This window comes from Glycine max, chromosome 7, assembly GCF_000004515.6.
Source record: "Glycine max cultivar Williams 82 chromosome 7, Glycine_max_v4.0, whole genome shotgun sequence".
Classification (NCBI taxonomy): Eukaryota; Viridiplantae; Streptophyta; class Magnoliopsida; order Fabales; family Fabaceae; genus Glycine; species Glycine max.
The window spans coordinates 24,146,785-24,157,883 of record NC_038243.2 but is presented as its reverse complement, the minus strand read 5'-3'; positions in this window follow the sequence as shown (position 1 = coordinate 24,157,883).

Below are 11,099 nucleotides of genomic sequence, written 5' to 3'. Positions count from 1 at the left end.
ATATATATATATATATATATATATGTATGTATGTATGTATATGTATGTATGTATGTATGTATATGTATTAACTCAGTACACATCATTCACATAACGGAAAGTAAATTAGTTCATACATATAATTAAATTTGTGATTTACAACCTTAATTAAAAAAAAAGTATAGAACCAGGTACAGAGGAGTTGATTAACAAAACACGACTCTCTCCCAAAATAATCCCAACGTCATCACGTTGGCTTAGTAGCTCCACAAAAGAATCTCACTTTGTGTACTCTACTATTGTCCATCTGCTCCCACGAATGAAGGTTCGTGATCATCACAGGTACCAACCACACAGTACAAAAATTGCAATGGTGAGTTTATTATAAAAGAAATTAACACAAAATCAAATAACCATGATTAGTAAGAAAACATTAACAAATACCATAATCATACACAAGTAGTCATCATCCATCCATAATTCCATCAATCATGCTCAGTATGATGCATGCACCTGACCTCAACTCTCACATGCAATGTGGTACCATTTGTCAAGAAATAGCCTAAGCGTGTCCACACGACAATCTCTCTTAGGAAAACTAGGCAGTAAGTGTCGAGGTCACCCTATTGTGCACAGGCAATTCCCCTTCATAGTGATCAGCCTGAGTCAAGGGAGTTCCAAATCGAGTGGCATGCCCCCAAGTACAAGTAGTTCCCTTCATGAGAAATTACAAGTACTTGTTGACAAAGTTTATACTATTTCCATGCAATATGAAGTATGAAACATGGGCGCCATCCCCCTCCAGAGATGTTTAAAGCTCTTTAACCACTTTATTTCCCCCACCATGGATATCCATCATGGTCACTGCACCCCCCATGTACATACGCATCACATATCATCACAATGACATTTTCAACATAAACAACATCTCATCTCAATGTCATTCTTAACATCAACATTATCTCATCTCAATGACATTATCAACAATAGCAAAAACATCATCTCATATAAATATTATCATAAACACCAACATCGTCTTGTATCAATTATTATCAATATCATCTTCAATAATAACATCATTCTCTATTAACATTACCATAAACATCAATGTCACCTCATATAAATTAATATCATCAGTAAATCACATTTTGTATATACATACATATATAGTTCATGCCTAAGATTCACACTCCTCAGGTCTTCAGACAACACAAGTCTAATAAAAATAATAATGTCATTTATCAATAACAGATGTTTCGCATCCCATTAGTCAAAAACATTATTTTTCTTGAAAACCAACATGCAACAGAGACAGCCATACATGCCCATAGTCAGGTTCCCTAACCCCAACTATGGTATCAAAAGCCGTAAATTATAATAAACTCCCCTCACCTATCGTGAGCTCTCCGCCAATTCCTCTTCGTGTTGTTTAGAGACCTCTCTCGTTCACGTTCATCAGTCCAAACGCAACATGCTGTATACCAAATTGAAGGAAATTAGTATAAATTTCAAAAACAAGGTTAATAACAATATTCAGAGTCAATTACTCCTGTCAAAACATAAAGGGCCAAGGGGTGTTCCGGATTCTACTAAAAGGAGACATCATTTTGAAATTCCGATCACACCAATGTGACCGAGGTTCATTGAAGGTCACAAAAATAACATCAATTTTATAAAAAGATAACTTTTACAACGTTTCATTTTCAAGGGTTTTTCAAAGGAAGTGTAAAAACACCCTATTACAGTACCCAAAACACAAGAGACACTAAGAGAAACTCAAACTAACTAAGAGAAAGGCTTAGATGTCAAGATTATCTCAGAGAAGTTATGAAAGAAAGGACTAAGGGATTTGTCTCCATCGAATCCTTGAGGTGGATTTTGAGGATTCTGCTTCGATTAAAATGTTCCTCTCGATGTGGTAATTCGAAAGTAAGCAACGACAGCTCATGGTGGCTACCGGTGGTTTTGGGTGGTGAAGGAGGAGGTGTTAGGGCTTGGGCAGGCATTTGGAGAGAAAAAGAGTGAAAATCATGTTTTTCATGTTGAAGAACGTATTTATCATCTATATATCTCGCTTGGCAAGCTCATCTCGCTACGTGGGAATCCACTTTTGGTGTTAAGCGCGACTTTTCACGCTTAGCACAATTTCTTTTGGGTTGGGATTTGCACTAAGGGTGACAATTCACGCTGAGCGTAATTCCTCTTGCGCTAAGCACAACTATTCAGGCTCAGCATAATTCCCTCTCGGGTTGGAATTGTGCTTAGCACACTGATCGAGGCCGTACCCGAATCAAATAAACATGAAAATGCAGTAACTAGGAAGTGATCCTAGGTCGTTTCCCAACGAGCAATGATAAACCAAATGTTCATTATACTTGCAGTAACAGTAACGATTGGGGGGTTTCTTTGTTTTGTGATTTAAGGAGCAGAACAAGTAAACTGGAATACGAAACTAATAATATTAAAAATGGGTTGTTTCCTCTGATTCAGAAGCCATTCTCTTATCCTGGGTTATGGAGAATTTGTCCCTAACAGTAACCACTTAATCCAACCATATTTCAATTTACTAAGCGAAAATCAACCTAGGGTTGTCAATACGTGATTAGGCACCACATACACCAGTTAGCCCTTCGTCCATTAAGCATGAACGCAAGTTAGGCTCAGAGGCAATTAATCGAACACGAAGCATGCACTGATTAATGTTCACAAATTTGGGTTAACTGGTGAAGGGAAAACTGCCAGGGAACCACATTATAAACGAAACCTCAAAGAGAGTCGGGCTTCTTCCTCAGAAGGAGACAACACCAGAATAATTTGCCTTCCATAGATTCAAACAGAAAACGTAAATGAAACATGAAGCAGAAACATGAATAACAGAAACGTAAATGAGACAGAAACGAAAATGAAAACAGAAACGTAAATGGAAGTAGAAGAAGAAACAAGAACAAAATTGTAATTAGAAGCAGGAAATGGGAAATTGCATTAAGAACGAAAATAGTAGCATTAGAACCGAAAAAACTTAAAACCCTAAACAAAGCTCTGAATAATGAATGGCATAACAGAATAGCCTTGCACGAATCCCAAGGCTGCTATTTAAAAAGAGTCACTCAAAGTCACTGGGCCCTATTACAATACTCTGGCCCAAAACGAAATAAACACTGAACAACATAAAATAAAATTGCGAAATTTCCTAATTAGAAATTAACTAAGGTAAGCGCTGCTTTATTCTCCCTCTTCAAGTCCATAACCAAAATCCGGATTAAGCCCAATGTTTCATTAATTCCTGAAATTAGATTAAAAACATCAAATTAGCTAAATGAGCCCAAATAATAAAACTGCCTGATTAATTGACAATTAAGACCAATCAGTAATTAAAATGGTGCAAAAAGGGCTTAGAAAATAGAAGAAAATGATGGCACATCAAAACCCCCCCATACTTAGCCTTTTGCACTCCTGGGCAAAATGAAACAAAGAACAAAATCCAAGGATATCAAAGAGAGACAAACAAAAACATTCACATATTTCTCAATGAACATCAAGGAATGAAAGGAATGGGTAACATCTAACATAAGGAGATCCAAAATGTCAAGACATTCATGAAAATCATCCAAGCAACCCAATCATGGAAAAATAGTTAATCAGCTCAAGAATGAAAAATGATAAAGCCTCACAAGATATACACTCTATCTCCCAGGTGTCTAGGCTACTATTTACCCTCAAAGCACCCATGAAAACAAACACCACATAAACTTTGCAAGATTCTAAAATTGACAATCAACCCATAAACACAAGCACATGAGGATCAAAAGGTCTTTTAAGGTTGTAATGGGGCCAAGGACAAGGTATGGAAAAATATGGAATAAGTGGCTGAATCCCAAAGGAATAGAGGAGCAATGGGGAATAAGTGCATATTAAGAAAACATAAGAAAATAAAAAGAAGTAAAGATAAAATTTAAACATAAAGAGTAGAACCAAGAGTCTCATCATTCTTTTCTTATTCACTCAACTTTACTGTTTTTCTTTTTCTTTTTCGATTTTTTTTATAATTTTTTTTTAGAAGAAGAAACAACATCATATTCAGCATGTCCAACATTTAACCAATATGCAATGTATATCAAGTATGGCTCAAAATATATCATGAAGCATGGCCAACAAAACATGTTATCCAATGAAACAAAAACCCCCACACTTATTCCCAAAACAATTCCAAAGCTCCAAAATTCCTTAAGGATATGGTGATATCATGGTTTTTCACTTAAGGCTTGTAGTGAGCTTCAAAACAAGGAAAGGGAAACAAGGCTCAAAAGGGCTATCAAAGGAATTAAGTCAAGGTAAGTCCATTTGGCTAGAAGCTTATAAGAACAAAATTGCCTCAATCATATTCAAATATGCATGTGAATTAGGAAGCATCAATAAGAATCAAGCCAAGGCTATTGTGCACGCAATCAATGGGGCAAAACACACCAAATGATTATGATGATGGATGGCTCAAATTCTCACAAAGGTAAACTCATCACTTTCAAAACTATCATGAAATGTAGAGGAGAATCAAGGATTTCAAGCCACAAAATGTCAAAAACTTTTATTTTCAAAAAAATTACCCATTTCTTGAACATATCCTATGATTCAAAGAAAAACATTCAAAGTCGTACATGCACACAGAATTGACCCAAAATATTAAACTAAAAATCCGACGAAACTAATCAACATTAACAAATTAACACAACTAACAAATTAACAAAACCAACAAAACTAACAAAAACCAAAGAACACTCCCCACCCCCCCCATACTTAAACAACACATTGTCCTCAATGTAGCACAATTAAGAGATTAAAACAATTAAACCATCAAATAGAATTGGACAAGTGTAATAAAAGCAAAGAAGGAGATAGGAAAAGAAGAACTCCCTAAGTCATGGTGGAGTAAGGAAGTCTCTTCCACCACTACGTCCACTAAAGAAGGGTTCGTGAGGAATGGCTTAAGTCGATGTCCGTTGACCTTGAAGCTCTTGTTTGTGGAGTCGCTTTTGATCTCAACTGTACCATAAGGAAAAACATTCGTAACAACAAAAGGACCAATCCACTTAGACCTCAACTTACCACTCATGAGTCCAAGCCTAGAATTATACAATAGCATTTTTTTCCCAACCATGAAGTCCTTCTTAACTATCATGCTATCATGGAACTTCTTGGTCTTTTCTTTGTAGAACTTGGCATTCTCGTAGGCTTCTAGGAGGATTTCATCTAACTCACTCAGTTGCAACTTTCTTTCCTCACCAGCTTGATCCATAGAGAAGTTGCAAGTCTTCACTGCCCAGTATGCTTTGTGCTCAATTTCCACTAGAAGATGACATGCCTTTCCAAAGACAACCCGATAAGGAGACATTCCTATGGGTGCTTTGTAGGCAGTTCGATGTGCCCAGAGAGCATCATCAAACCTGGTACTCCAATCTTTCCTGCTTGGCTGCACAATCTTCTCTAAAATTCTCTTGATCTCCCTGTCAGAAACTTCTGCCTGTCCATTGGTCTGGGGGTGGTATGGTGTGGATACCCTGTGTACCACCCCGTACTTTTTAAGTAGGGCATGCATTGTTCTGTTGCAAAAATGGGTTCCTTGATCACTAACAATTGCTTTAGGTACTCCAAACCTGCAAAACAGATTAGACCTGACAAAATCTGCAACAACCTTAGCATCATTAGTTCTAGTGGGCTTGGCTTCCACCCATTTTGAAACATAGTCAACTGCAAGGAGAATGTAAACATAACCAAAAGAGACAGGAAAAGGGCCCATGAAATCTATACCCTAGACATCAAACACCTCACATAATAGCATAGGTTGCTGAGGCATTTGTTGTCGCCATGTAAGTGTATTTCCTGCTCTCTGACACTGCTCACAAGTGCTGCAGATCTTCCACGCATCTTTAAAGATGGTGGTCCAATAAAAACCACAATCAAGCACTTTGCGAGCTGTCCTTTGAACACCCAGATGACCTCCCGGTGCGGAAGAATGACAGAATTGCAGGACTGAGTCAGTCTCATGATCTGGAATGCATCGTCTAATGACCTGATCACTGCACAATTTCCACAAGTAGGGGTCATCCCAAATAAAATGCTTAGCATCACTTTTAATTTTATCTTTTTAGGCTTTAGATGCTAAGGGAGGAAAAACAGAAGCAACTAAATAATTGACAATGTTAGCAAACCAGGGAGTAGAAAGAGAGTCAGAAATACTATACAGTATATACAAATGATCATCCGGGAAATCATCCCGAATGGGTGAATTCGCATCCGATACACGTTCGATCTGACTCAAATGATTAGCAACTAAACTTTATGCTCCGCTCCTATCACGGATTTCCAAGTCAAACTCTTGAAGACAGAGCATCCATCGGATCAACCTAGGCTTAGAATCAACCTTCTTCAACTAGTACTTTAGAGCTGCATGGTCAGTATAAACAATAATGTGGGTACCAAGCAAATAAGATCGAAATTTTTCAAGAGCAAAAACTATGGCTAGAAGCTCCTTCTAAGTAGTAGTATAATTCGCTTGGGCAACATCTAAAGTCCTAGAAGCATAATATATCACCCTGGGCAATTTATCAATTTTCTGAGCAAGGACATCCCCCAATGCATAATTTGATGCATCACACATAAGCTCAAAAGGGGCTGTCCAATCGGGTGCCTGGATGATGGGGGTGGTAGTCAGCGCTCTTTTGAGGCAATCAAAAGCCTCTTTGCATCTGTCATTAAAGTCAAACTCCACCTCATTTTGCAAGAAGTTGGACAGTGGAAGGGCTACTTTGCTAAAATCCCTTATAAAGAGCCTGTAGAATCCTGCATGACCAAGAAAAGATCGCACCTCTCGCACACAAGAAGGGTAAGGAAATTGTGAAATAACAGAAATTTTTGCAGGATCTACTTCAATACCCTTATTGGAAATAATGTGGCCTAAAACTATACCTTGCTCAACCATAAAAGGACATTTTTCAAAATTTAGAACAAGGTTAGTTTCAATGCATCTATTCAAAACTTTTTCCAAACTATCCAGACAACCATCAAAAGAGGATCCATACACAGTGAAATCATCCATGAACACCTCTATGCAATTTTCTAAGAAGTCACTGAAAATACTAATCAAGCACCGCTGGAAGGTACCAGGGGCATTGCACAGGCTGAAAGGCATCCTCCTATAGGCAAAAGTGCCGAAGGGGCAGGTGTGTGGCGTCCCTAAATTAATGATTGGTTTAATAGTAATAATTTAAATAACAAAAACCATGGTAAATTTTTTTTTTCTTCTTTTCCCTTTTCATATCTTTCTCTTTTTCACAATAACTAGGTGTAGAAGGAAAATCCTCACTATAAAGTCCTGAATGGCCAGTTCACAACTCTATTCGGAGTCAGTTCTTTCTTACCGTTCATAATTCTCTAAATTATTTTGCTGTTTCAAAAGGAAGAATATACCAGCCATTACTTTAGGTCGTCACGTGAAAATAAAAGGATAAAATACAGTCAATAAACTCTTTTACAAATAAAGTTGTTAATGCTTTGTTTTCAAATAACAAGATTGATCATAAATACATTCATCATTTTAAAGCTGTCCAAAATATGGGAGTTTTACAAAATATATAGTGTCATCCAGAGCAAAGGTGTCCACAGTGGTGGCTTCAGCCACATGTATACAATCATCAAATTCCTATACATCAGGTCTACCCATACAAAAACAAAAGAGTAAACCTAACAGTCAGTCCTAGATACACCCACCCTCAAAAGTATACAAAACTAATCCAAAGAGCTGTCCACTAGGATGAAGAGCCTCTGCTGATCGCCACCTCCCCCGGGCCACTATCCTCCGTAGAATCTGCCTCAGATGCCGACATGACTTCCTCGGGAGAATCCACCTCAGGAAGTGGGTCCTCATCGCCCTCTAGAAAGTCAAGAGCGTCCACAGCAGGCTCAGGAGGTAGCTCCTCGGGATCCTCCTCAGGGTCTTCCTCGGACGACGTTACCTCAATCAATTGGACTGGCTCCACTAGACGATATGGTGTAGGCGTGGGTAGTATCCACTCCACCGTGCGCTGAAGCGTCCGTGCAGGTTCATCTGGATGCACCAAAGAAGTAGCCGTGAATCGAATGGTGCCCTGAAATCGGCACCTCGTGTTGCCTTCGAGGGTCTCCCAAGCTCCCTCTAGGCATTCCATCTCCACTCGATCATGGATTAGCTGTGCCGCCATCACGATCTACAAGAAGGGAAAGAAAGGGGTAGACTCTTTCACAAGAATCTAACTATGTCGTAACACAATGCGTCTCATAACCACTACATGCAATTAAAAGGGGTATCTTAAGGCTTTTCATCTCTGGTAATCGATTACACAGCCTTGGTAATCGATTACCAGAGGCTAAACTCGAATTACACAGCCTCAAGACATGAAATATGCAAAAGTGCACTGTGTAATCGATTACACATACCTGGTAATCGATTACCAGTGACCCATTCCTCTGTGTAATCGATTACACAGGTTGGTAATCGATTACCAGAGGCCTCCACCATCTCCCAGTTCCCTTTTTTAAGCCTGGTAATCGCTTACACCCCTTGGTAATCGATTACCAGAGGCTTCCCTAGCTTCCTGACCTCGTTTTCAAGCCTGGTAATCGATTACACCCCGTGGTAATCGATTACCAGAGACCATCTTAACCTCCTGTCTTCATTTTTAAGCCTTGTAATCGATTACCAACCCTTGGTAATCGATTACCAGAGGCCACAACCCACACACAAAATTCACAGCTGGCCAGCCACCACAAGCCCCCTTGCTTTGTGGTCTTTGTTCCTTTTATCTGTTGATTGCCAGGAGCTCGCCTGCTTAGGTACATCACAGGTTCTCACTGACCGACTATGCCCGGGTTGGGTCGGGATTGGTCAAGCTTGGTTTTGGGCAATGGCACCCCACCTGACGTCCCCAAGGTCTCCTGACCCCCGCGACACATCTCCAGGTACCACTCTGTGGTCAACGAATAAAAGCAGGAAGTTCACCCTTCTACACTTCCTCATCTCAAGCTTGTAGGATTATGGGGTACCCATCATATGTGGTACTAGGTGGCGGTCGGGCGATGGTGCACAACAAGTTTTCCACATCCACAAAGCGCACATAAACCCACCATCCCTTGTTGCCCACCTCCAACTGAGCTCACGTACTCCCACGTAGCCCATAACCTCGTTTCTCTCAACACCGGGTCCCCATCAATCCTCCCAAGCTTCCCCAACATCAAAGTAATACAACATTCAAACAGCACAAGCTATCACAGCCAAGCAAAACAGGGCAAAGGCAGAAAACTCTGCCCAAAACACCAACCAAAATCACAGCTTTTCACATACAAATACCCCAGAAACATTTCCTTCGTTCTCATTCGTTAACCGTTGGATCAACTCGAAATTTTTACTGGAAGTCTCTAGTACATAATTCTACATTTTGACCGTTGGGATCTACTAGCAAACATCCAGAACGCATTCTACATTACTCTTTCCACAACCAGCAAATACATGGATTTTTCTGCACTTGTGCAAAATTCTGCTGCACAATTTTACAGCAAAATCTGCACAAAGAGCATATTTCGAAAACCACACTTCCCCTCATCCAATCTTGCCCAAATCAAATCCTACAAGTCCCAAATCATGTATCAATCATGTCTAAACCAAAGTCAAGCTTCAAACCACAGCAACACAAAATCTAGGTGTCCAAAACCCCTCATTTTAATGGATTTTCAAGGTTTGAAAAGCGAAATTGAGAATGAGGTAAATTTGGAGCAAACTCTCACCTCACACAAGTCTATAACATCAATCTAAACTTGCTCAAACTAGATTTACACCTAAATTTCCACCGAATCAAAATTTGACTCCTCAACACCCAATTTTGCCCTAGAAATGGCTCTTGGTTCACTTTGGTCATTTGTTTTTCTCTCTAGCACAGTCCAAGCTTTCTCATAAGTCCTAAATGACATTTCAAGCTAGGATTAACTCACTTTAACCTCCATTTATCACAAAATTCAGACTTAACCTTCCAACTCTCAAAGCCTCATTCTTTTTCCACTCATAACATCACATTCTCACTTTCTAACCCTAGGTTAACTCCACCCTTCACCTCTATCAGTTTTCCATAAGCAATTTCAGCATACAAACATCACAAACATCATCACAAAAATCCTAAAACAGAATGGGTATGTCTAACTCATCCAAACATGGCAAGTTCAACAAGCTTTCAACAAGAGTCTTCACAAATAACTATCATGAAGCATAAAACTAACAAAACTACCCATCATATCTCCCAAAACCCCATACCCACGAAAATCAAAGGAGAAAGAAGTCCACCCAAACCTGAAATTTCGAAGTCCCACTCGTAGACACGCACTTCACGACTCTGAAAATGCCCTCCTTTCGCGATTTGGAGCAGAAATGAGCACCAAAGGTTGAAGCTTTGTTGGGCAACAATGGTGGATGGGAGAAAAGAAGAAGAAGGTTGCGTGAGAGAGAGGGAGAGCTGTCTGAAATTTTCAGTTTTGCTGAGTGAGGAGAGAGAACAGCTTTTTGGTTTTAAATAAAAGGGTTTTCTCTTTTCTTATTATTTTATTTAAGCTATGCCACATGTCTCCATTTGAGTGGAGCAAGAAGGGCCCACTTTCCCTTTTGGCTGTGACCCATACTCAGCCACAAAAGTGAGAAAAATCTGACCTTTGAAACGCTAGAATCCTGCCTCAGTTTGCGTGCTGTTTCTCTGGTTCCAGTTCCTCGCGTTTCTCTGCGTCCGTCGGGGCCAGTTTTCGAAAGTAGGCAATATATATATCAAAACGCTCAGAATAAAACCCCGAGCGTGGTTCAGAGGTTGGTTTCGTTAAATTATAAGTCGCACGTAAAACGATGATTTTTAAACTAATTAATTAAGAATTAACCCATAACCTCCCAGTTATGGATTTCTCTTCCTTAATTAGCCTAACCCGCATATCTTGCCCCCACTATTCCTACTTCTACCAAGAACATATAGGCATATACACTGAATAATACTTATATATATATATATATATATATAATCATTCAAAATACATTGTTTCCGAAAACTCCGGGTAGAAATTTC